This window comes from Sciurus carolinensis, chromosome 14, assembly GCF_902686445.1.
Source record: "Sciurus carolinensis chromosome 14, mSciCar1.2, whole genome shotgun sequence".
Taxonomy (NCBI): Eukaryota; Metazoa; Chordata; class Mammalia; order Rodentia; family Sciuridae; genus Sciurus; species Sciurus carolinensis.
The window spans coordinates 48,857,544-48,883,643 of NC_062226.1; the positions used below are offsets into that span (position 1 = coordinate 48,857,544).

Here is a 26,100-nt window from a genome sequence, read left to right on the forward strand (position 1 = left end):
TAGTTTTTTTAATTAAACAAGTAAGTCCTCCCTATCAGTGATAGCTGAGAATAAACAATTATTTGTATAATTGGTGTAAATAATGGTCTACAAAATGTACCATCTCCAAATTGCTCCTACCATGGTGTGCCCTGTCATAAGATCCTTGTTGCCAACAGCTAAGGACAGGATTGAGAGGTCATTAAGATGGGATGGGATACTTCGCTTGGGTGCTTTTAATTTTGGACTTTCATTCTGCAATAGATTTGGGATGGGTAGGCAGTGCAGAAATATCTTATCATAAAAGATGAAACTCTTGTTCATGAAATGCCTCATCACTTTCAAGCTGATCTGAGTCTTCAGCTTACATAGGGCAAGACCTCAGTAGATAAGCTGCCCTGGCTAGAATTTAAAGTCAATTGGTCTGTTTTAGTGGCAGATTTGCTTGTGTGACCTGAAAACACAACGGGATTTGAGGCCACTGAACTTGTTTGATTGTTACATTCTTGTAGTCCTTACCCTGCTCCAGATGCTCAGCTTTTTTTTTTTTTTTCTCTTAACTTCTTTTTGTTGTAGATGGACACAATACCTCTAATTTATTTATTTTTATGTGGTGCTGAGGATCAAACCCAGCACCTCACATGTGCTAGGCAAGCACTCCACCACTGAGCCACAACCCAGACCTCTCAGCTCTTTAAACTGGTCTTCATCCTTGCCTGGCCTGCTTTATAAGTTCTTTCCTTAGTGATTGTGCCCTCAATTCCCCAACAGAGCTTGATTCATCATGCTTTCAGTTATTCTCTACTGCCTTAACCTTGATTCTAGTGAATTCCACATAATTCCCCACCCCTAGTCTTTCTAAACTTTCCACTTTCTTCCCCTCTCCTAACACCCCAAAACAAATAGAATTAGACCTGGGTACCTGATGGTGCTCAGACTACAGAGTTCCAGTTATCTCATCTACCAACTCTGAACATAGAGCTAACACAACAACGTCCCGTTGACAAAGGTTTATAGTACAAATGCTTGTAAAACGTATTTTCTGGTGTGTTCTTACTATCACCTTGGCCAGAAGGAAAGGATGTGGGCATTATTTACAGTTGTGGAGACAGCAAAGCAGCACCTTAAGAACTGGGTGTATTTCGAAAGTGTGACTTCCCCCTCACACTCTCAGTGCTGGCACTCCTTGACAAGAAGGAAAATGAGTAAAACGTAAACCTGAAGCTAAAACCAAAAGATCGATTTGAGTCAATAACCTCTAACTTTACATAATCAAATTCAGACCAGAAAAGTTGACTAACTTCTTTTAAAAACTGATTTCTTTCACCTGATTTGAACCTCACTCCTTTTCCCCTATTTTGCATTCAACCACTGTGTAATTTGAAATATCATTTTCCAACTACTCGACTATTTCATGAAACCTGTTGTCCTTGTGACCTCAGTAGTCTATTCCATTCAGAAAATATTTGATAGACATATTATGTTCAGACTCCTGGAAATGTAACCGTCAGTGATCATAGTTAAGTTACTGAATGCTAACAGTTCCATTATGCTAAGCACAATTGTCTAATATTATTTATTTAATTCTCACAGCGCACTATCAGGGAGAGCTGCTAATATTTTCACTGCAGAACTGAAAAATCCCTATAAACTTATGAAATCTTATAGAAAATGAGCCTATATTTTGAAAACTAATAAATAACATGTAAAATACAAATAGGCAATTATATAATCCTAACAGTATATATACTGAGAACCAATTCTAACTGAGAGTTGGAACTTATGAGCAATCCCTGCCACTGATGTCCTACTATAAATGATTCATTGTTTGTTAACGTGTCTTCCAGCAGTTGGGAAGGTGGAGGAGTGGAGGAGAGAAGAGAATAATGGATGCTGTGGTGAAAAGTTTGCTAAAGTACAATTGGAAATGACTAGTTTAATCAAGACTTTGAGTTCAATGTAATGTTTCAGTCCAGTAAAACCCATCTGGTAATACATGAATAAGAAAGCATCCACATTTTTGAGCACCTACAGACTCCATAACAATTACAACTATGTTGTCATTAGCATTGAACACTAACAATTTATAATAAATGACTTACCTTTGATAATATTCATGTTGTTGAAACTTGATTTGAAAGAGTTTTAGAGTCAGAGCTTAAACAAATTTTTTTGATTGTTTTTACTTTGAAAAAAAACCATAAAGTGTCCTTTAAATTTCCTGTAATTAAGCAAAGTAGTGAGACATTTTTCCCCTAAGAAACTAGATTTTTGTCTTGTCATTCTTAGATGATATTTAATGAGCTTGGGACAGTACACATATTCTTCTGTTCATTGGTCTATTTATCACCAAGGCTCCAAAATGCATAGGGAAAGATTTTTTTTAAATTTCATTCCATTTTGTCTTTATTTAGAATTTTCTTTATTTTTTTCTTTTAATTTTTAAAATTAAAAAAAATATTTATACATGCAGTAGAATGTATTTTGACATGTTCCTTTTTCTTTTAAGTTTCTTTTCTTTTAAATTTTTGAATTTTTTTTTTTTTTTTTTTGCAGTGCTGTGGATTGAACCCAGGGCCTTGTGCTTGTGAGGCAAGCACTCTACCAACTGAGCTATATCCCCAGCCCTAAATTTTTGAATTTTTTATACATGACAGTTATACATGACAGTAAAATATATTTCAACATATCATACAGATAAGGGAAAGATTTTTAAAGCTAGAAAATAGGAAGAAAACCCCACTTTTTTCTGCTGTCAACACAAATTGTTAGGAATCCTTCAGAATCCAGTCTGTTTTCATCTTATTTAAACACGATCGTTGGAGTTTTGTAAATATTGTCTCCTAAGAAGAAAAGTGTGGTCATTAGAAATGGAGGCATTCCCTTTTTTGAAAAATGGCAAATTCCAGTTAATTAATAAGACATTAATTAGTAGGTTTCTGTAATGTCGAACATGAAGCTAAGGGGCCTTAGCTTTTATCACCAGGTTGTCAATACAAAAGATTGTGCGACAAAAATCAAAAAAGGAATAGTGCAGAAAGAGGTGCTTATCACCTTGCAGTTCCCAGAGGCTGTAAAATGCTTTAGTTCCCTTAGCCTGCTTTTCCAAATGTGAAGCAGAGAAGGAGAGATCTCTCCCTGACTGACTGTGGACCTAAAGCAAAAATGTTCCCTTGACTCCTGGACTAATAAAGTAAACTCTGAACTAAAGACAAGATCATAAATTCTTCATTATCGCACTGGTTAATTTTATATGTCAACTTGGCTAGACTATGGTGCCAAGTGTTTGTTAGAACAACAGTTAAAATGTTGCTATAAAGCTATGCTTTCGATGTGATTAACATTTCATCAGAAGACTTCATTTAAAGCACATGAACCTCCATAAGGTGGGTAGGCCTCAGTCGATCATTTGAAGGCTCTAACAGCAAGGACTGAGGTTTCCTGAGTAGAAAGGAAATTTGCTTCAAGACTACAATACAGAGATCCTCCCTGAGTCTCCAGCCTACTGCCTGTAAAATTCAGACTCAAGACTATAGCACCAACTCATTTCAATTTCCAGCCTGCAGACTCACCCTTCACAATCACAGTGAAGCAGTGTGTGGGGGTGTGTGTCCATTTGTTTCTATTTCTGTGGAGAATGCTAATATGCTGTCCAAAGCTCTGGAGTGGAAAGCAAGTGACCCTGTATATAACTCAAAATAGTTCAAGTAGATGATTTTTCCAATTTCATGTTTTCTAAATCTATAAATAGCACATTTTCTCTCACTTCTTTGTTTTAAACCCACAAATGGCTTCCCAATCCCCAAAATCCTTAGCCTGACTTACAAGGTTCTATGTGATCTTCCCCAGATAGAAGATTCATCTGACAGGATTGCAGTCATCAGACATATTTCTACAAATCACTTCCTCCTGTTGGGTATGAACAACCAGTAGAACAAAGTGCGCCTCAGCCTGTGCCTTTGTGAGCACAGAGTTAAAACAGCTGGGTATCAGTGCTCCTAATCAACAGTGTCCATCTGTGGAGGATCCAAGTGGATTGTCTTTTTCCTTGCTACGGGCTCTGTCCTGTCAACTGGGGCCTCAGATCAGATCACCTTCTGCTCAGATCTACAGCCTTCAAAGAAGGTTTTAGCCATTGGTGCTTAGTTCTCTAAACTCCATTTCCAGATGGAAGGTGACAATACATTACCATCGGTTGTCCTATTTCCTAAAGTGTGTGCCTGATCACTTTGACAGGACTTGAGAAATACCTGGTGCCTGTGACTCAATGGGAGGGACAACTTGGACTCAGCAGCAGCATATTTTGCAGTCTCTTAGGTTACTTCCCAGAGAAGTGCCTTACACCCACTTTAGATCTATCTGTATTTCAGTTCGCGTGGGAAATGTTTTCTAATCCAGCTCCTACTATCTGAAAGTAATGTCCTCAGTTGGGATCCAGTGCTTCCTGTACACAGATTAGGCACCAGATTCCTTGAGTAATGTGATCATGTGAACTGTCCCTAACTCAGTCATTCAGCAGTATCTCCTTAATCTGTCTAATAATCCCTCTGCTCTCAAGATAGTTTCAAGAGCTTAGGTCATCATGTTCCCACCCTTCACCAAGCAGAGCACAATATTTACCTTTTAAGAGACATGTTAGTAAAATGTCACATTACAGAAGCCATAATCTATAGAAAGAGTTAGTTATAAAATGATGTCTGAAGTTTCAGTTGCACCTAAATGTATCAGGTTGACAGTATTCTTTTGTCTCAGGACCACAACACACACACACACACACACACACACACACACAGCCACTAGGAAAGGGGAAAATCTTCATATAATGCAAGACACCTATAATAACAGGAAGAAATCTTGACTTAATTAAGCAAAATCTGGATTGCATAGCTATGAGAAGGAAATGTATAAACAGAAGGAAGAGGGTCTGTATAGGACCTAGAAAAAGAGAAGTAAAGAGCAAGAAGTGGTCAGTGTATCGCATGCATCATCCAAAGGGGAAGTGCCTTGAACTTTGAGCTTGGAAATTTCATTCCATTAGGCAGATAATAAAGATAGTAGCTTAAACTCATGCATTCTATGCCAGGAAAAGTTCTAAACACTGTACATTTACTAGCTCATTTAATGTGTGTGGCAGTCTATAAATAAGCACCATTAGTATTCTTCATTTTCAGATAAGGAAACCAAGGCACAAAGAGCTTATTTGTATCATTTGGCCAAAGCCAAGAATGGAACTGGACTTGAATCTAGATGGCCTGATGTTGGAATCAGCTCTCTAATATCAGAATATAAGAAAAATGGAGGGAAACTGCTTCCCTTGTTTTTGGGAAAAGAGAAAACTATAATTTGTCGAGAACCCATCATTTCCTAAGGATCGTACCAGGAATTTCACAGACATTTCCCCAGAAACAAACTTTTGAGTCAAATCATCTGATTTTCATTTTACAGAGGTAGAAAAGTACGCCTCTATGAAGTTTTTAGAGAATCAAATAGTTGTCTTGGGGATCACCAATAATTGGTGAAAATCAAAGTCAGTGTGTTTGTTCCCTTTTATTCCATCCTGAAACGAAGCAAAGAGAGGGCTTGGTTGTATTAAATTGGCCCTGACAAGAAAACCAATCTTTATATTGTGGTCCATCTGTTCATCTGATAAGGACAAGTGGGCCATTTGGTAAAATACATGCGTGCGCACACATACACGCATACTCACAAAACAAAGACGATTAAATTCAGCTGTCTTTTAAACTGGTCAAACTTAGAAAAGACCCTGATTTGTTGATCTTGTGAGTCAACAGAGAGGGTTCTGCATAGTGAAAAAGATGTCTCAGTATCTAAAGAATTGAGGATGTTTTCAATCCCTTTGGTTTTTTAGAATCATAAAGACTAATGTTAACACAGGAGAGAGGGACCAAAGTAATAAAGGAAGCCAATCCCTGAGCCAAGATCAGCGTGCATGAATCTCTCTATGTGTGACTTGTCAAGAGACCTGTCTTGTTTTTTTTTCAGTCCTAGGGATTGAACCCAGTGGTGCTTTAGCACTGAGCTCCTCACCAAGTTTTTTATTTTATTTTTGTTTTTGAGACAGGGTCTTGCTAAATTATCAAAGCTCAAATTTGAAATCCTCCTGCCTCAGCCTCCCAAATCACTGGGATTACAGGCATATACCACCATATCTGACAAGAGACCTTTCCTTTAAACGAATTTACATTTCCTTTTAATTATAAAAGTGATATGTCTTATAGAAGGATCTGCCTAAAATAAAGATAAAAATTGGAAAGCCCTAAAACTCACCATCCTATGGTAATCATGTCAGTATTTAAGGCTGAGACAGTATTTTTACAAGTCTGGGTTTTAGATAATATTTGGATCACATTGTATAAACATCTTGATTTGTTCTTTCATTTAATATTTCTCCCTGAATACTTTTTGCTATTAAACATTTTTTGAATTTAAAGATGGCACACTATTTATAATATGGGTCTATATCATGGACACACCACAGTATATTTTTGGGTAGTAGTGCTGTTACCAGCTTTCACCATTATAAACCAATGGGATGGCGATTGCAAGGGCACCAATCCATTACTCTGAAAATTCATAAATAAGAGGAAGAATCAAGTTTGTTCATGCCTTTCCAGCATGAGATTTTTAAAGGGAATCAACTCGTTGGAGAGGACAAGTTTTTCGTTACAAAAAGTAACCAATTAGTTAGTGCAAAAGAATTGGTAGAATAGTCCTGAAGTGGCAATGCACACCTATAACCCCAGCCACTCAGGAGGCTGAAGCAGAGGATTACAGATTTGAGGCCAGCTTTAACAATGTAGTTCTCAAAATAAAATTTAAAAAGCTTGGGAATGTAGCTCAGGGGAAAAGTACCCCTAGCTTCAATCCCCAGTACCAAGAAACAAACAAATGAACAAATAAAGAATTGATAAAAATAGAAAAATAACATTTCATAAATTCTGATGAAATAATAGATCAAGGCAATCAACACTGATGAATATTATGATCACATTATGTAAAACGTCAAAGAGAGACTTGTTCTTGAGAAGTCACCATAACTTACTAACCAATCTTGGCATCACTAAAATTGGGACAACCAAAACTTGCATGCATTCTGATGTGATACAAGTATACAAGATCACACTCATAGCATACTGCCAAAAGATCAAAATAAAAACAAAATTGATTTCAATCAAGCATCTCACCGTATTAATATACACGAAATAAGAAAGAAAAAAAGTCAAATGATACCATGAAGCAGGCATCAGCTAGATCTGGAATGTAAGACATCCTATAGGACAAATGATCCTGTTCATTTATAATATATAAATAGCAAGAAAGAAGGGAGAACTGTGTGTAGTGTATAGATGTTGTTTGCTTTTAATGCAAATGATTATAAAAGGACATCCTTGAGACAATTAAGAAATTTGAACAAAGCTAGGTCAATCTCTTAGACTCAAAGAAGGGCCTTTGGCTATGTTTTATACCTTTATCACACAGAACACTTTACAAATAAAATAATATGATGCCTTGGATTGGCTTTAAATGCTCACTGAGAGAGGGAAAGAGAGAGAGAGAGAAAGAGAGTGAGGAGACAGGCAGAAACAGATGAAACAAGCCTAGAAAAATGTCAGTAATTTTTGAAATTGGGTAATAGGTACACAGATTTATTATAATACCATCTCTGCTTTTATGTTGAGGTAAAATGTTCCACAATAAAAACCTTTCTAAAATATGATGCAAAATTTTTTAAATATATGTCTGTTTGAAATTTTTACTAAAACCACAGACTATGTTTCTAGACAATTATGTAGTCTAAGGCATGAAATTCTTTGAAGTTATTCAAAACTATTTTAAAAATATTTTTCAGAAAGTGCACTAATTTATAGCCCCAAGAATATGTCTGTGTCAATTTCACCACAGCATCACCAAAATTGAATATATATTTTGAAACATTCATCCTATTTGATAAAGTATCTTATTTTAATTAATATTTTCTTTACAAAATTGATTGAAATTTTTTAATCATAATCCATTTCTGACTCATCTGAGTTTTTCGTTTTCTTTTTCTTTTTGGCTTCAGTTTGTAAGGGCTTTTATATACTAAAAATACCAACCCTCCTTTATCTGATGCCAAATATTTTCTCTAATGTTGTTCAATTTTAACTTTTTTAGCATGGTATGAACGTTCAAAAGTAAATTTTTTACATAACTGCGCATCTATAGATGTGTCTGTTTCCTTCATTGCCTTTCTTCTTAAAAAGTCTACTCTCACTCTCAGAAGTATTTATTCATGTTCTTATAGTTTTTTGATAATTTAATTTTTACTTTTACATTTTAATCCATCTGAAATTCATTCTGGTGTGTGGCTGATGGTGTCAAATGGGATATAACTCTATTACTTTACAATACCAGAACAATTATTTTTCTTTTTCTTCCTGATCTAAAATACCACCTGACACATAATAAGTATCTCTATATATTATGCTATACTTCCAACCTTCTTGATAAAAAAATTGGTAAATTTTGTGTTTACCATATTATGATGATTTTGTACTGGTTCATAGAAATAGACCTGTTAGACCTAGAGAGACAACGTCTCATTAGTCTCTGGGAGTCTTGGGGTCTCACTGGTGGTTTTCTGTTTGTTCTGTTCTGTAGGGGTAAGTACAGTCCGTGCTGTACTCCAGGAGTTGGAGAAGATGGGTCTATGGAGAGTCCTCTGAGGGCTCCCTGATGTTTTGAGTACCCACCTTTTAGTTGAAGAAACTGTGATGTGGAACACAGTATACCAGTTAGCCCAAATAGCTTTAAAAGTGGGATCTAGTAAGTTAAAATGCAAGCTGAAAGAAATAAGAAAGAGATGTCTCTCTTTATCCAAGTCTTTGCTCTTTGTCCCTGTCCCCACTTCCCAGGGCACCTCCACTCATCCACCCTTGCAACACACCAGGCTGGGCATGAAGCCAGCCTTGCTTAAATAAACACAATTGAGGTTGCCAGGTCCGGCGCCTCCACTGGTCCCCCAACTGCAGCCCCAGCCTCCTCTCTCCTGGGAGATGCAAGGGTTTCTGTGACTCAGGCAGGAGTCACAGAATCTGCCTCTTTCCTTCCAGAAACATTAGTGAGACCACGGTGCACATCTGAGATAACTGTTGCTCAACTTGCCATGGAAGTCTGGAAGTTTCTGCTCCTCAGTGTGGAACACTGCGGAAAGTTTCTATTCCTCAGAACTGAACAATCCTCTAGATCTACCCACTTATTTTGTTCTACTATAGACCTGTTGAACAAATTTCAAGGTCCCTTTTTGGTGCTAGCTGAAGTTAAGGAGAAGTGGGTATTTTGCAGAGGAACTAATATTTATAAAGTACTTAGGATGTACCAGTTATGTACAAGTTGTTTTGCACATGAATCTTACTCAAGTCCTCATGCTAATCTTGGAAGGAAGTGTTCTTAACCTAATTTTGCAGAGTAGGTGACAGAGCTCAGAGAAGATGGGTAGCTTGTTGAGGTTCCATAACTGCTACATGGTTGTGACAAGATTTATGTGTAGAATAGGCTGGTATTAAATAAAGTGTTTGGTCTTTCTGCTGTAGCTTGCTACTTAGGGTTTTGATCAGCTGCCTCTGCCAGGTCAAGAGAGGTGACAAATGTCTTCAAATTTTCCTTCTTGTCTTCTACCCTCCAGCATGTTAGTGTGGGGGTTTCAGTCACGACCCACATGGATGAGGGACGGGTAAGCTGCCAGAGGATGGCATGCCAGCAATAAAGCAATTAATTACCCATAAATTTATCTAGCCAATAAACACAAGAGCCAATATTCTTTTCAAATGGGAGGGGTCGTGACAGATCAGGCCACACCAGATTTGGCCTCTAACAAGATGGAGTAGCCCACCTCTCTCCTTTATTTGTAGTTGCACAGGTAAAGGGACCTGGACCAGGAGGGGCTTCTTCTGTGAGGAACAGGATGTTGTGGAGCTACGGAAGCCATTTGCTCAAGGAACCATGAAATGTGCGTAACTTAGTGGTAAAACACACAGGCACAGAGCAGACAGCCTGGTATAACTCCACCTCTTCTGTTCACTTGCCATGGCACCAGGGACAAATTGCTTAACTTTCTGTACCTCAGTTTCTCCTCTCTAAACTAGAGATCACAAAAAAGAAAAAAAATAGACTTATTAAACTAGAATAGGAAATGTAAAATCAAGGAGAGGACAAGAGTCTATGACTGAATGAACATTAGATACATTTCAGCATACATTTTCTATATCACCCAATAATTTATCAGTAGTTATACAAAAACTGTGTGCTCTAAGAGAAAGAACAAAGATTCTGGAGTCAGTGTACAATGATTCAAAATCTAGTTGCATTTATTTAATGACCGTTCATTCTTGGACAAAGCACGTAACTTCTCTGATCCTGTCACCTCCATTGCAGAATGAAAATAATACCTATTTCATGAGGTTCTTATAAGGTGCAAATACAAATAACAGGTAGCTGATAAATCCTTGTAAGGAATAAAACAGTACATTTTCATTTTTTAAACAGAAATTTTGATAATGTCCATGATATGGGGGCTAAGGGAGCATTAAACAATAAGTTCACTAGCAAGACCCTGGAGATGTTTCCTTTGTCTTTTTCAGTGATTTCTGCAATAAAGATGTTTGCTTTTAAGTCAGCTATGATGAAAGGAGTTTAAAACATGCCAAAGATCTTTGAGCTTGTGGGAGCTGTGCATCATTAATGGAATTAAGACTTCTTGCAATTAATCTTAGATCTATGTGGTGAATTTGACTGAAGCTTGGGATAGACTAAAATCTAACTTCACTATGTTGTAACTTTGTCAACAGCCAACTTGGATTCACCTGAATAATGAGAAATCATGAGTAGAAAGAACAAAATCCTCACCATACTAATAAGCAAATAAGGCAGATGTTATGCTGAGAATAAGTACTTAAAAGTAATTTCAACAAGAAAACATTGAATAAATGATGTTGATTCCAACAGATCTGTGCTCCTGGGCAGATGTTATCAGAAACTGTGCTCTGTGCCTTACAAAGATAGAAGGAGTACACAGTAGGGCAACAAGGAGGGCTGCAACACAGTAGGGACCACAGTGGCCGTGCTTCCTATGGTAATTTGAAGTGCTAGCCCTCCCTCCTCTGCTCTAACAATGTCCCCACTGCCTATAACTCAGCACCTGCTCCCCTGTGACTATCAATCCTCAATTCTGCCACACTGGCTTCTCCCCTCTCCAATCTAAACAGGCACTGACTCCTCATGGGCCTCCCCAACATCTGTGACCTCCCTTCTTGTGCTGGGCTTCATCCTTGTGTCAACAAGAGGCACACAGCACCTGGCACATGACTAGGAACACCCTTTCAATAAACATATTTGATGAACAGAACTGAATTGCAAATGAATAGTGGGAAAAAATGCTACTAAAAAACTAAAGTGAAAAATGCCAATCTCACTTTGAGACCTTGCAACCTCAGGCAGTAAGTGGTGCCGAGGTTGAGTTCTAGCGGAGCACCATTCCCTAACCCCTCACTTGGCATTTTTCTCAGATCTGAGAGAGGAGGTTTCAGAGGAAAGAACATGTGCAACAATAAAGCAGGTACAGATAACTTCTAACCTAGGTTGACTTCTTTAGCTTTCAGCCATGATATCTCCACAGGAGTTTATTACTCTTAAAATGAGAGCAATTGAAAGGAGAAATTGTATAATGTGAATATTATGTAGGTGTAAGCTATCATTAAAAAACTGAATCTGTATACCACCCCATATGTAAATTGAATTCATTCAGTGTATTCCCCATTGATCTAACTGGATTCATATCTGTAAGCAAGAATTAATTAAACAAAACACTGGCATGTATACCCTCTTCAAAAGACACCAAGAACAAACCAGAGTCCTAAACCAACTTCAGTTCAAATAAATAAATTCAGACTTTTCTTCTCATATACTTGTCTTGAAATTAGACATTAACTATATTTCACTATAAGCAACTTAGTTATATTTTCTTCTGATCTCAAATTTCTAAGTGCCTAACATGTGATAAGCATAACTAGGCATTTGTCCATAAATTTTCTCACTTAAACCACATAACTCTGGGAAGTTGATAACAACATATCAAATTCACCAAAGAACACAAGGTTGAAAGAGGTCAAGCAGCTTTAACGAGAGGAATTGAAATTTTAGCCTAGTCCTCTAAAACTGCTCCATCACTTGGCCTTCTTTACCTAAATCCCTCACTAAGTTCAGCAAATAGCAACAAAACATAAGGAGAAATATCATTTTGTACTTGAACATGTAAAATATAGTTTCTGGGGCAGGAGGATCAGAAGTTCAAAGTCAGCCTCAACAACTTTGCAAGACCCTGTGTCAAAAAGGGCTAGGGATGTGGCTCAGTGGTAAATTGCCCCTGGGTTCAATCCCCAGTACCTAAATAAAATAAAATAAATAAAATGAAATAAAATAACATAAAATACAGTTTCCTCTCATATTTAAACTTAGATCATTGGTTTTAAGTAGAAAAAAGAAGAATCAAAATCCAGCCATGCTCACCACCATGTGCAAGCTGAAAGTAAATGCAAAAGTCCCATAAAATCAGAAACCTGGGCTCTGAAAATGAACAGAAGTCCATAGGGCTACTCCTACCTTTGCCTGCACTTACTATCACCTTCCAGGTCCTCAGTTGCCTGCTCTATGCAGTGGGAAGAATAATTGCTCCCACAGAGCATTGGAGCAAGGATAAGCCAACTCTAGTACATGCCCAGAATATGGTAGCCGGTGTGGTAAATTTGTGCCTTTTCGTGAGCCAGTTATCTGATTGGAAGATTAAAGATGGATTCAATAAAAAACCCATTCACACATATACTGTGAATATAGTTTATTAGACACAAATACAGGTTAGGAGACCATGCAGTGAAAAATCATGATTATTATTGTTGAATCAAATATGCAGTGTTTTCAACTACATCTCTCTCCCCGCTGGCTGCTCAACCTCCCCCACTGCTCTGTCCGAGGCATTCCACCATGCCTCGCCTAGTCCTGGTTAAGACTTGGTCATTTCTCTCTCCTTTATAATCTGCTATCTAACTCTCTGCTCATATAATTCAAAAGGAGGAGACAAGGATTCAAGTCCTTACCATAACCAACAACAAGTAGGTTGTCCTCAGATGAAACTCACTTTCTGTGGTTAAATTCACAGATTATTTGAAATTATTTGTTATCATCTCATACCTTGCCCCATTCCACCTCCCTACCATACACCGCCACCATCAACAACACTTTTTTCTCAGTTAATTTATATTTGATTTTTTTTCCTGATGACTTGTTAGCTTATATCTTAACACCCTGTGGACAGGGAGGTGCTTTCCTCTTAAAGCTACATCCTATTTAATAGTTCGATAACACTGAAAAGAATTCCTCTATCATACTAAGTCGAACTCTTCTTTTGGATAATAATTTATCTGAATTTTTTCTTTCCCTTAATAATACAAAAACAAAACAACAACAACAAAAAGAAAAACTCTCTCAAATTTCTTTTTCATGTAATCAGAACTTCAGGTAAGTTTCTAGGACACCAGTTTGTACCACACTAGTGAAAGGCACTGTACTAAGTGAAAGAAGCCAGTCTCAAAGGATTACAAACAAGAGGATACCATTTATTCAACATTCCAAAAAAGGCAACACTCCAGGAACAGAAAACCCATCTGTGATAACAAGGGACAAGGATCTGGTCTAGTAAGTGGTATGTCTGCCTGTGAACAGACAGCAAAAGGAATTATTTGCGGTATTGAAATTATTCTGCAACCTGTTATGTTGTTACATTGCTTGTTACAGTAATCTATGCCTATATTAAAAGGAACTGTTTACCAAAAAAAAAAAAAGTAAATACTATATGTAAATTTTTAAAAATCACATTTATTGCTGTCTCACTATCACCAAATGCTCATTAAAATCATTCTTTGATTTTAGTCCCATGACCTAGGGAACAATATCATTATCATCCAAACTTTGCAGATGAAGAAACTAGAGCACAGAGAGTTTCACTAACTGGCCTAAGATCACAAATCTTGATAGAGGCAGAACCTGTATTTTAACCCAACTAGTTGGACACCAGAACTAAATATTTTTGCCACTGTCCTATGCTGTCTCTGAAAAAAGTGAAAAGGACTTCATTTTTCATGAGTAAGGAGCAGAACACCAGATAGAAGTGGATCAACAGCTTAGTGTGCAAATGGAGCAAATGCCAATAAGACAAAAACATGTCCAGGCCCACAAAAAGTCTTAGTTGTTGCTTTAAAAGTCTATATCTAAACTTTCCAACCCTCAGCTTCATTACAAACAGATTTCGTCCTACTGACATACTAAATAAATTTCAAAATCAATTTCTTCTTTTTTTCATTTTGATTCATTGTACATAAATGGGGTACAACTTTTGTTTCTCTGGTTGTACACAAAAGAGTCACACCATTTGTGCAATCACACATGTACATAGGGTAATATGATGTTTGTCTTATTCTATTATCTTCCCCCCACCCTCTCCCACCCCTCATTTTCCTTTATACAATCCATTGTTCCTCCATTCTTGCCTCCTCCCCACACATCACCCCCCCCCATTCTGTATCATCATCCACTTATCAGAGAAATCATTTGACCTTTGGTTTTTTATTTCACTTAGGATGATATTCTCCAACTCCATCTTTTACCTGCAAATGTCATAATTTTATTCTTCTTTATGACTGAGTCATATTCCATTGTGTATATATACCACAGTTTCTTTATCAGTTCATTGATTGAGGGCATCTAGGTTGGTTCTACAATCCAGCTATTGTGAATTGAGCTGCTATAAACATTGATGTAGCTGTGTCACTGTAGTAGGTTGATTTTAAGTCCTTTGGGTATAGGCCAAGGAGTGGGTTAGCTGGGTCAAATGGTGGGTCCATTCCAAGTTTTCTGAGGAATCTCCATACTGCTTTCCAGAGTGGCTGCACCAATTTGCAACCCCACCAGCAATGTATGAGTGTGCCTTTTTCCCTACATCCTCACCAACACCTATTGTTGCTTTTATTCTTAATAATAGACTTTCTATTATTAAGATGAGATCTTAGGTGAGATGAAATCTTAGGGTAGTTTTGATTTGTTTTTCTCTTATTACTAGAGATGTTGAAAATTTTTAATACATCTGTTGATTGCTTGTAGATCTTCTGTGAACTGTCTGCTTATTTCCTTAGTCCATTGATTGATTGGTTTATTTGTATTCTTGGTATAAAGTTTTTTTGAGATCTTTATAGATTCTGGAAATTAGTGCTCTCTCTGAAGTGTGAGTGGCAAAGATTTTCTCCCACTCTGTAGGCTCTCTCTTCACATTGTTGATTGTTTCCTTTGCTGAGAAAAAGCTTTTTAGTTTGAATCTATCCCAATTATTGATTCCTGTCAAAATCAATTTCTAATGCCTATGGGCACTGATAAAATCTTTCCTCTACTGCCCTTTATGAAACCCTGATTCAAGTGTAAAGAAGTTGGAATATATCAGTTGGAAGCTCAAAAAATATGTTTTAAATTTAAAAAATCTTATTCTATTCCCTCTCCCCATTTACTTCCCCAAAGCTAAATCCTCCCGGATATTTTTTAGAACTAAAAACTCTTAGTAATGAGGCAAACGGATAAACACCCACGTCTGGTGGCTTGTGGTCATTCTCACATATTCATTCAGGTCTCTCATTGCCTGCAATCTATATACCCACAAACTCCATTCCATGCATTTTGCAAAAACAAAGCTATCCTCTGCAGAAGTGGTGCATGGCAAGCTTCATAATTCAGCAGGAGCAGCTGGAAAGAGAAACAAAAGAAAGAATTATGATGCCTTTTAAAACTAAGATTTACAAAGAATTCCTAAATGCATTAAGTACTATCTGGAGATGATAAAAGCTGCCTAATTTTAATGAAAAAAGTTGGTAGAAGAAAATTTGCTTCTCAATGTTTAATAGTCCATATTTTTTCTCAGTGGATTTAATCATTCCAGCATGACACACAACTCATGTATATTAATTTTCCTTCTCTTGGTGATACTAATGAGTGTCTCTGTGACATTTGTGATTTTGATCCAGTTTCTCTGATACATTCAAGAGTTTGATGGACATATCCTCAGTTCTCCTTCCTAAGATTCAGAAGTAGTTCTTCTAATGAGCTCTACTATACCTTATGTAACCTACAATTAAAGTGATATTTTAAAAAGAAATGAAAGAGAGATATTAGTGCAATGCAGGACATGTTATTTGAATTCTCTGGTGTTTTCCCTCTGTCAACGTACTATATTTACCTTTGAAGACCCCCACTAGAATCAAATACAATGATGCAAGCCTAAAAATAAAAATTCTTACCAGGGATGATGTTCTATATAAATAGTAGTTTCAATTTAGATTTCAAAACAGAAATCCTAGAGGCCATTTACAGCTGTATTTTACACTATCTCCTTAAGTAAATTTCCCTATACTCTGCCTCATATCAGGTTTGATCTTGCTATGAATTTGTAGGCTTTTCAATGTTAATCATTAGTTACCAGCCCACCCCTCATGGAATACAGTGGTCTTCAGCTTGTGAAATACGAGGCTCACTAGAGGAATACTTAAGAGATGTGAAATGACTTTGCAACCTGATGCAGCCAGCAGGGAGATTGCACAACCACAATTCACAGGCGCAAGCAGCACACACGCCCACACACCCAGGAAGTACAGGGGTCTTGTGGAAGTCAGTTGCTTATCTATTATGTACACTCCGGAGCTGTAAACAAGACCATGTGAGGACTCAGCTAGAATGCTTCCTCTGAGTCAGTATTAAACAAACTTCCGAACTGCTAGGGAAGGAAATAAAGCCACTTGTACCCCAAAGACACCCAGGACAGAGTGCCAGGGAGTGTGGGAGTTGCAAGCAATGTTCTGTCAGAAACTGATGCAATAATTGAAATAGGCTTTGAAATAAAATATGCCTTTTAGTAATCAATATCTGTCATGAATTAGTATAGATTGTAATCTCATTGGAATCTCACCAGAAATTTACATGACATTACATAGAATGGGAAAATATTTTGAAAGCCTTTTATGTTTTGTTCCATAAAAATGCTAGCACAACTTTCTACTTGGCAATAATGACTTTAGTTTCATATTACCTAACATTTTATTCAGGATGAAGGAAGCAACACTCCTTAATAGTGAAACAAAATTAATAAACTCCTAGGAAATCTGATTTTCAGCCTAGTCATGTACAGAGAAAAGATGCAGGCTTTGAAGCCAGCAGAGTTCCATCTTTATATTTTCTAATTTTGTGATCTTGAACAAATTATATCTTCTTCTGAGATTCCATTTCTCATGTACAACATCCTGACATTCACAGGGTGTTTTTTATTTTAAAGATCAAATTAGATATTAGTTTAGTAAGCAGTCTGACAAATATGCAGAGTTATATGATGATGTATCTTAACCTGTGAGTGTCCCCAGGACAACTAAAACAGAGTTTGGAAGAAATTAAGCCTAGAATAACCCTGGAATTATTTTGCCTGAAGTAGATAAGGAGTTCTAATATTTACATCCCTTTTGGTCTGGAGTATTATGGTTTTTAGGAAGAAAAAAATAAAAGGTAGTCATCACCTATAACTAGAAATCTGCAGTTGAAAACTGAATCCAAAGAATAGAGATCCTCTTACTTATACAAAATTTTCTTTCTGAGTTTTACGAGACTGAATAGAAAAATCATCAATCACAAAGAAAAGGAAGCAGCTAAAGCATGTTAATCCTTACCAATGTCCACAAAGTAGGAGGTTTCATTAAGTGTCGTCTGGCGCTCAGACGGTAAAGGACATTACTATTTCCGGCAACCCACAGTTTGACCTCTACTTGGACTTCTGAAGGTAAAACTTCCTGAGAGGAAATTGAACGCAGGGACCCTCTTCCAGTTTGGGTTACTTGTCCTGCCAACAACACTGTGAGAAACACTGAGACTAAATTAATTTTTTAAAGTTTATCTTTAAAATACTGAAGCCAATGAAAAGGGTAATATTTACTTTAAATTTAGAATAGGATATGAAATCAAAATCAGAGATGTCCAAAATATCCTCTTTTCCTTCCCTCTGTTCCTATAAAAATATGCTCCAAAGTAAGATTAAAGAGCTCCTCTTCCACTCCCTATAACGTTTTTTTACTTAAACCCTAATCTCCAGGCCTTAAAAATGAAAACAGTAGAGCAAAAGAAAAAGAACTGTGGAAGTTATAATTTACATATATGACATGTATGAATCAAATTAAATATGAAAAGTGTTCACCTTATTTTCATTACTCAAGCTACCCAAGATCATTTGAGCTCTTTCTTCCTCAAGGTGTGGAACACCTTTTGGACTCAGGAGGCACTTTCGAGGTCAAATAGAGTCCATTCTTCAGGCAGATGAGACACTGTCCTATTTTTAAAAGACCTCAAGAGAAGGAAATTCCACAGGCCTCCCCCAGATACACATTCCAGTGTCTATCAAACCTCACTGTCTGAAAATTTTTCCTTTTCTCTTATCTAAATCCCTCATGCTGCAACTTAAGCCTCTTGCCTCCTGTCTGGTCCCTAATGAAGATCATCATCATTCTTCATAGATCAGCCTCCTCACACTGGGCTCTTTTTAAATTCTGCAAGTCAGAAACAACTTGGTTCATAAATCTCTTTGTTCACAACTCTCCAGTCATCATTGTTACTCACCTGTAGTTTTCTCGCACATTTTCTTTCTCCCATCTTGTATTTATTTAAAGTAACTTTTAAAAATAGAAGCATAGTGAAAATTATTCAGTAATTTTATGACATTGAAACAATCTATTTACAATTCTCTTTGTTCTTCCCTCTCCTTTGTACACATACCTACATCTCTGCAACCATGATGTGAAATTTTATGGAATTTATTCCAAGCGTTTAGATTCATTCTTATGTTTCACAACCAAGAGCATGCTAAGAATGAGCTATCTAATCATTGCCATTTTGACAATGCTGGTAGTTCATGATTTGAATAATTTCCTCTTTTATTCAATAGAATTAAATGATTGATTATTTAGTACTGAAGCATTCTGCTAAGGTCTAAGGATTCAAAGCATTTAATAAATAGCCCACAATCAGCTTGTAACATAACAGACAGCCAATTAATTAGAATGAAAAGAATACTCTACAAATGATCCTGGTATCTACTTATTCTGTGCAAACATGTAGGTACTTTGAAAGAGCTGGACTCCAGGAAGAGCAGATCCTGCAGAAGTCTGGCAGATAATGAGGTGGGGAATGAAGCAGGGATAAATTACCATAGTATGTAGCATCTACTAAGAGGTCAAAATACCAGAAGACAGAATACTTGATGCAATCAAGTTTAACTAAGTCCTCAGTGGTAGGATATGTGGGTAAAAGTCTGAGGTCAGTATAGCTACCAAATCTTTACTGAACTATTTTTTTATAAAAGAACTTTGGTTGTGAGAATGAAATGGCAAAATAGTACAAGTAGAAAAAAGGTTGTTAATCAGCTTTCTGTCACTATGATGAAATTCTTGAGACAATCAACTTAATAAGATAAAAGGTTTATTTTACCTCATAGTTTAAGAGCTTCCCATTCATGGTATCCTGGGTCTGTTGCTTTGGGCCTATGGTAGTACAGTACATCAATGTAGGTATGTGTGGTAGGATGAGCTGGTCCCATCATGGCATCCAGGAAACAAAAGAGAGAGAGGAAGTGACTGGGGTCCCAAAATCACATCCAAGAGCACACCTCCAAATGATCAAACTTTCTTTCACTAAGTCCACATCTTAAAGGTTCTATCACCTCCCAATAGAGTCACAAGCCTTTAACACATAGTCTTTTGGCAAATATTCCAGATCCAAACTATAGCAGATGGGTAATAGGGCAGAGTAAGTCTTACCTAAGAACTCACTTGGTATACAATGGAATATTACTCAGTCATAAAGAATAATAAAATTATGGCATTTGCAGGCAAATGGATGAAATTGGAAAATATGCTAAGTGAGATAAGCCAATTTCAAAAAACGAAAGGACGAATGATCTCGCTGATAAGTGGATGATGACACATAATGGGGGGGTGGGAGGGGGGCAAGAATGGAGAAAGGAGGGACTTTATAGAGGGAAAAGAGGGGTAGGAGGGATGGGGGAGGAAAAAATAACAGAATGAATCAAATGCCATTACCCTATGTAAATGTATGATTACACAAATGGTATGCCTCTACTTCATGTACAAACAGAGAAACAACATGTTTCCCATTTGTTTACAATAAAAATAAATAAAAGGTTAAAAAAAAAAAAAGAACTCACTTGGTGACTGATGAAACAGTCTAGTCACATCAAGGGAGAAGAAACCTGAAAGACACCAATGTCTGCAGTACCATAGTGTCCTTGGACAACTTGCTCTTCAGGCCTGGTCTTCAGTTTCTTCATTTGTAAAGTCATATGTTTATGGTATATGCAGATTTCAGGAAATAGAAAATATTAAAAATAACATCATCGTTCTAAAACCTGAACATACAATCTTTTCTTTAAGAAAATACCTATCTTCGTTGAATTTTATGCTGAGAATTTTAAATGGCATAGACACAACTTCTTAAAAAGCTTAACTTCTAAGATTGAATCATGGTTTTAAAATATTAAGGGAGTTTACAGCTTAATGAACTGAGGTCGAAGAGCAAAGAACCAGTCACCCTTTTGTTCAACCAACACATGCTGAACATTACCATGTAAAGGTTCTGTGGTAGGTACTGGCAATACTTTGAAGAACATTTATTTAGGGTCCCAGAAAGGAAGAAAGATGTAGCATACTTGACACAGATAATTGAGAGTCTCATGAAAGCTGAATTCGTGAAAGGTGTGAACACCACCAGGAAAAACAGAAGCGCCCTAATGCCACCACAGTGAAAAGGATCAGGGAGAGAAGCCAAGTAGCTGAGCTTTACCCGCCCTAGACCCAAATGATCAGGCAGAGCAAATCGTTACACAGCCTGAGCTGTAGGAGAGGCCCATCTGAAAGGAGTTAAGGGTTCTCTGGGAGCATGCAGTCACCAACAAACCTTTCCTCCAGTCCTCTCATCTCCAGAGTTGAATGCCGTTAGAAGCTGGAGAGCAAGGAAGCCCAGGTGAAGCAACTTCTAGAGGTGAGTAGGATGAGGAATTATAGCACATCTTTTGCTTTTAAAAACATGATTCCTTGATGAGAAATCTATCACACAAACAAATAAATAATATAATTATAATTATAAGCATTTTTGAGGAATTTGAAATAAAGATGTGACTGAGGAGATGAAGGCCCCTCTGAGGAGATGATATTCTTGCTAAGAACTTAAAGAAGATCTTCCTTAAAGAAGTGGAGTGTTCTGGGAAGGAAGAACAGCATTGTGAATGTCTTAGGGAGAGGTGCTTTTGGGAAAAGTAACACGCAGGGCCTCCACCTTACAGATTTGTTAATCATGGAGAGGATCATAATTTAAAGAAGTGGCCCTACTTTAGGGCAATGGGAAACTACTGGTTGCAGGAAAATAATGTTGTTTTGTTTACATATTCTGAAGATCACCTTAGACTGCAGTTAAAGGGTAAAGTTTGAGGACATAAGAATGAAAGCAGGAAGACCAATTTTAAGGGTGTTTCAGAAGTCCAGAGAATCAGCAATGATTTGGAATAAGACAATACCAGGGAATTAAGAGAACAGACTATGTCTTAGTCTGTTCTGGCTGCTATGACAAAGTACCATAAACAGGGTGGCTTATCAACAACAGAAATTTATTGCTCATAATTGTGGAGGCTGGAAAGTCCAAGGTCAGGGTAGCAGCTTGTTTGGATTCTGGTGAAGGCCTACTTCCTTGTTCGCGGATGGATATCTTCAGGTTGTGACCTCACATGGTGGAAGGGGTGAGGGTGTTTTCTGGGGTCTTTTAAATAAGGGCACTAATCTCATTCATAAATGCTACCTCCATGACTGAATCACCTTCCAAAAAGTCCCAACTCACAAAAACATTACTCTGAGGAGTGAGTTAGCATATGAATTCTCAGGGGACATAAACATTAAATCTATGTAAGATAAATTTGACACAGAAGGCAACAAAAAGAGAAAGAATGAAAATGACAACTCCCAGATTTGTTTTTACTCACTCATACAGCACTTCTTATAAATTATGTAGGAACATTTGCACTTCTCTTAAAATGACAGTGTTCACTCATACCTTTCTGCATTAAAATTTACATTTTTATCTTTCAGGAATGTTCCTCTTCTCCTGGTCCACAAAGTTAATTCGAATAATTTATTGCTCAAGGCTGAGGTGGTTGAACTTGTTAGAGCATGTCTGTATACACACCCAGCTACTCAGGATGCTAAGGTAGAAGATTGCAAGTTCAAGTCCAGTCTGGGCAACTTAGCAAAATCTCATCTCAAAAATTAAAACAAACAAAAAAAAAAAAGGTAAAAAGGGTTGGGGATGTAGCTCAATAGTAGTGCATGTCTAAGTTCAATCTCTAGTGCCAAAAAAAGGTACTGGAATGTACTTCTTTGGTACAATGCCTGCCACTGGCCTTAGGTTTAATCCTCAGTACAAAAAGAAAAGAAAAAGAAAGAGAGAGAGAGAGAAAGGGAGGGAGAAAGAAAGAAAGAGAGAGAGAGAGAAAGAAAGAAGAGAGAGAGAGAGAGAGAAAGAGAGAAGAGAGAGAGAGAGAGAAAGAAAGAAAGAGAGAGACAAGAATGGGGTCTAGGAATGCTTGACTCAAGAAGCTGCCCCTGGTCTCTCTAGATTGCTCTTTCTAGACTGGCCTTCCCTCTTCAAGACCTCTTCCCCCACCTGGCTGCTTTCACTCCCAGTACTTATCACCTTAGAACTGAATCTCCCTACCACTGTAAGAGCAGAGATTTCTCACAGGTGGGCACTATAACTTATCTAACTATATCTTATCCATCTCTTAATCCCTTGTGCTTCCCATGGCTTCTGGCATGCCAAACAACTTACTAAATTTGCAAAACAGTGAAGTGTAAAGTGGTTAAATGGAAATTTAGGTCATTTCAAACTGGGAAGATAAGTATCATTTTCACAGAGGAGTTGACTTTGTAGTCAGAACTTGAAGGACTTGAACATTCCAATACAGAAGAAGTGATATTGGGGATGGGGCGGGAAATTGCCTGAGCTTAGGAGCATAGCGAAATGAAATATTTGGAGAACAGTTTGGTTCAGGTGGAATGTAGGTCTGCTGCATTCATACAAGAGAACAATGAAAAATAGAATGGATGCAATCTAAGGAAGATATTTTTTATTTTGTCGACAATGAAGAACCAGGAAAGTTTGTTAGAGAGATATGTGACAAGGTAAGGCATGTGACATCAAGAGTAAGTTTCAAGAAATGACAGCTTACTTACTTTGTGTTAGACTACCCCCTACCTCAGATAACAATGATAAACTCTGACCTAGTAATCAAAATAATTGTTTGAAGTTACTCAAGAAAAACACATGTCTCCCAAAAAGAGGTGATTTGATTTTTAGTAAATGGGAACTGTGTTGGGTAAGATTTGTTTTTATGTAGTTTTTCTCCTGCGAGCACTTTCCATGCCACATGGTTCAAGGTAGCTAAAATCCATGTAAAAAGACATTGTCTTTCTGACTTGAGGAGAGAATTTGTTCAGGGAATCCAGTAACTGGATACTTAACAGACAAATCCATGAAAGGAGGAACTCACAGACAAGGAAGGCTGCCAAATTTGCAAATAAATTTCCTTCAAATCCTTGAACTGTGAATTCACAGAGGAGACTCCAAACAGCCTGGCAACAAAAGGCTGAAACACTGGACGGACCTTGACTGATGTCCCCTTGCTACAACAAACATCAACAACCTTCAGGGTAGTCAACAGACTCTAAGATCTCTATAAATTCTCTTCAATGCATTGTATATAATTTTAAAATCACTAGAAATTGAAAGGAAAGAGAAAATGTGACCTATAACCAAGATACAACATAGTTAAAAGAACTTTAAAATGATACAGATGTCATAACTAGTAAAAAAAAATAGAGAACTTTAAAGCAACTATCACAAATGTACTCAAAAACAAAAGAGAAATTATAGCTGTAATGAAGAAAGAGATATGGAATGAAAACAAAAAAATGAAAAAATTTTCCAAAAAGAACAAAATGGATATACACTATATATTATTTGAAGTGAAAAATTTCTGAATTAGCATACAACAGATTAGAGTTTTCAAGAGGGGGACAATGAATGTAAGACCTACTTGCAAAAAGAAAAAAACTATTAAAAAGAAGATCAAAGCCTTTTGACCGTGGAAAATATCAACAGGTCTATGTGCATAGAATTAGAGTCCTGAATGAGGAAGGGAGAAAGAGGGAGAAAACATATGAAGAAATAATGACCTGATATTAACAAACTTGTTGAAAGCATCAATCTGCATATTTGATATTCTAGGGAACTATATAAACAAGATAGATGTAAAGAAAACTAAGTACATCACACTTGTTATTGATAGATGTGATATGTGAGACAATGCAAGAAGGTTTAGAGGTGAAATCATTGGGTTATAAAAGCCTTAACCTAACCATTGAATTAATCCCCTTGAATGGATTGACTAGGTGGTAACAGTGTGCAGGTAGGGTATGGCTGAAGAAGGTGGCCCCTGGGGTTTTGCCTTTGGAGTTTACATTTTGTCAGTAGAGAGAAGAGGTCTCTCTGCTGACCATGTTCCCAGATGCTTTCTTCTGCCATACTTTCTACCACGATGTCCAGCCTCATCTTTGGCCCTGAGGAATGGAGTTAGTCATCTATAGACTGAGACCCATGAAACCACGAGCCCCCAAATAAACTCTTCCTCCTCTAATTGTTCTTGTCAGGACTTCTGGTCACAGCAAAGAAAAAGCTGACTAAATCAGAAATTGGTACTGAGAAGTGGGTCATTGCTGTGACTAACCTGACCATGTGGTTCAGAAGCTTTTGAAGCTTTTTGGAATTTGTGGGAGGAATTTTGAAAAGTTTAGCAATACAAGCTGGAAAAAGAATGTTGTAAGTGAACCTGAATGGGCAATTTTGGTGGGAGTTCAGAAGACCAGAATGCCAATAAGACTGTGTGACTGAGCTCATGAGGTTTCAGAGGAGAATGAGGACTTTATTGGAAACTGGACTAGAGGCCATTTGTGTTATGTTCTGGCTAAGAAGTTGTCTGAATTTTGCCCAAGTCCTAACATTTTCTGTGAGGCTGAATTTAAAGGCAATGGACAAAATAAATTGTCAGAAGAAATTTCAAAACAGCACAGCCTTCAGGAGATGCTATGGATATTGCTGGTAGCTTTTAATCAAGTTTATGTGATAATGAGGAGTAGAAAGCAGAACAGAAAGATTAGAAAAACTTGAACTTGAAAAGTGCAAATAAAATCGGGGCTAAGGAGGTTGCGGTTGTTAAAGACAATACAGCTACAAAAGAGATGCTGTTAAATACTTTACCCAGAAATCATAGTAAAGACAGCTTGAGGACATTTCAGCAATTAGCAAGACCACTCCCATCTCTGTATCAAGGGTGTAAAAGTAAAAATTCCTTTGGGAAGAGGCCATGGGTCACCCTGCCTGCACAGAGTGACCTAGTTAGTGGTTTCATCATGCTTAATCACCCAGGCATGTGGAAGCTGCTTCAACCAGGGTTCCTGGAAACTTGGCTACTGCTTGAGATGGCAGCAGACCTTGGCGTCAACCAAATGGTACTGATTCTGCAGGAATACAGGATGCTGGAATGAGTCATGGAGGCTTCCAAGATTTCAAAGGAAGGCCTGGGAGGCCAGGCCAAATGCAGCAGGGTCAGAGTCCCTGTGGGCAGCCCTTGAAAGGGCAACATGTGTGGAGACGTGAGAAGGAGGCCCAAGCTGCTGTGGAGACCCCGGAGATGAAGTGCTGGTACCATGGTAAGTCTGCTGAGGAAAGCGGCAGGAATTAAGCAGAGACAAATCAACAGAGAGGCCATGTGGGCTGGAACCAGCAAGGCCACAGGGGCAGCACTACAGAAGCCCTTTGGAAGAGAATATCACAATGTCATGTGGCCAAGATATTGGATGTGGAGCTACAGAACTTGTT

At 37.5% G+C, this 26,100-nt stretch overlaps 1 long non-coding RNA gene across 4 annotated transcripts in view; it reads right to left on the bottom strand.

Annotated features, from left to right (window-relative positions):
* Positions 1-15,299: 15,299 nt before the first annotated feature.
* LOC124964292 (uncharacterized) overlaps positions 15,300-26,100 on the bottom strand; it is a 55,183-nt gene continuing 44,382 nt past the window's right edge. For 2 of the 4 annotated variants that reach the window (XR_007104914.1, XR_007104916.1), the window contains 4 exons: positions 19,588-19,686; positions 18,721-18,773; positions 17,781-17,962; positions 15,300-15,816 (listed from right to left, as the gene is read on the bottom strand). This is a non-coding gene — a long non-coding RNA (uncharacterized LOC124964292). Of the gene's footprint in view, positions 15,817-17,780; positions 17,963-18,720; positions 18,774-19,587; positions 19,687-20,323; positions 20,441-21,072; positions 21,222-26,100 lie in introns of all 4 variants that reach the window. The other 2 variants (XR_007104917.1, XR_007104915.1) reach the window with 2 other exon arrangements.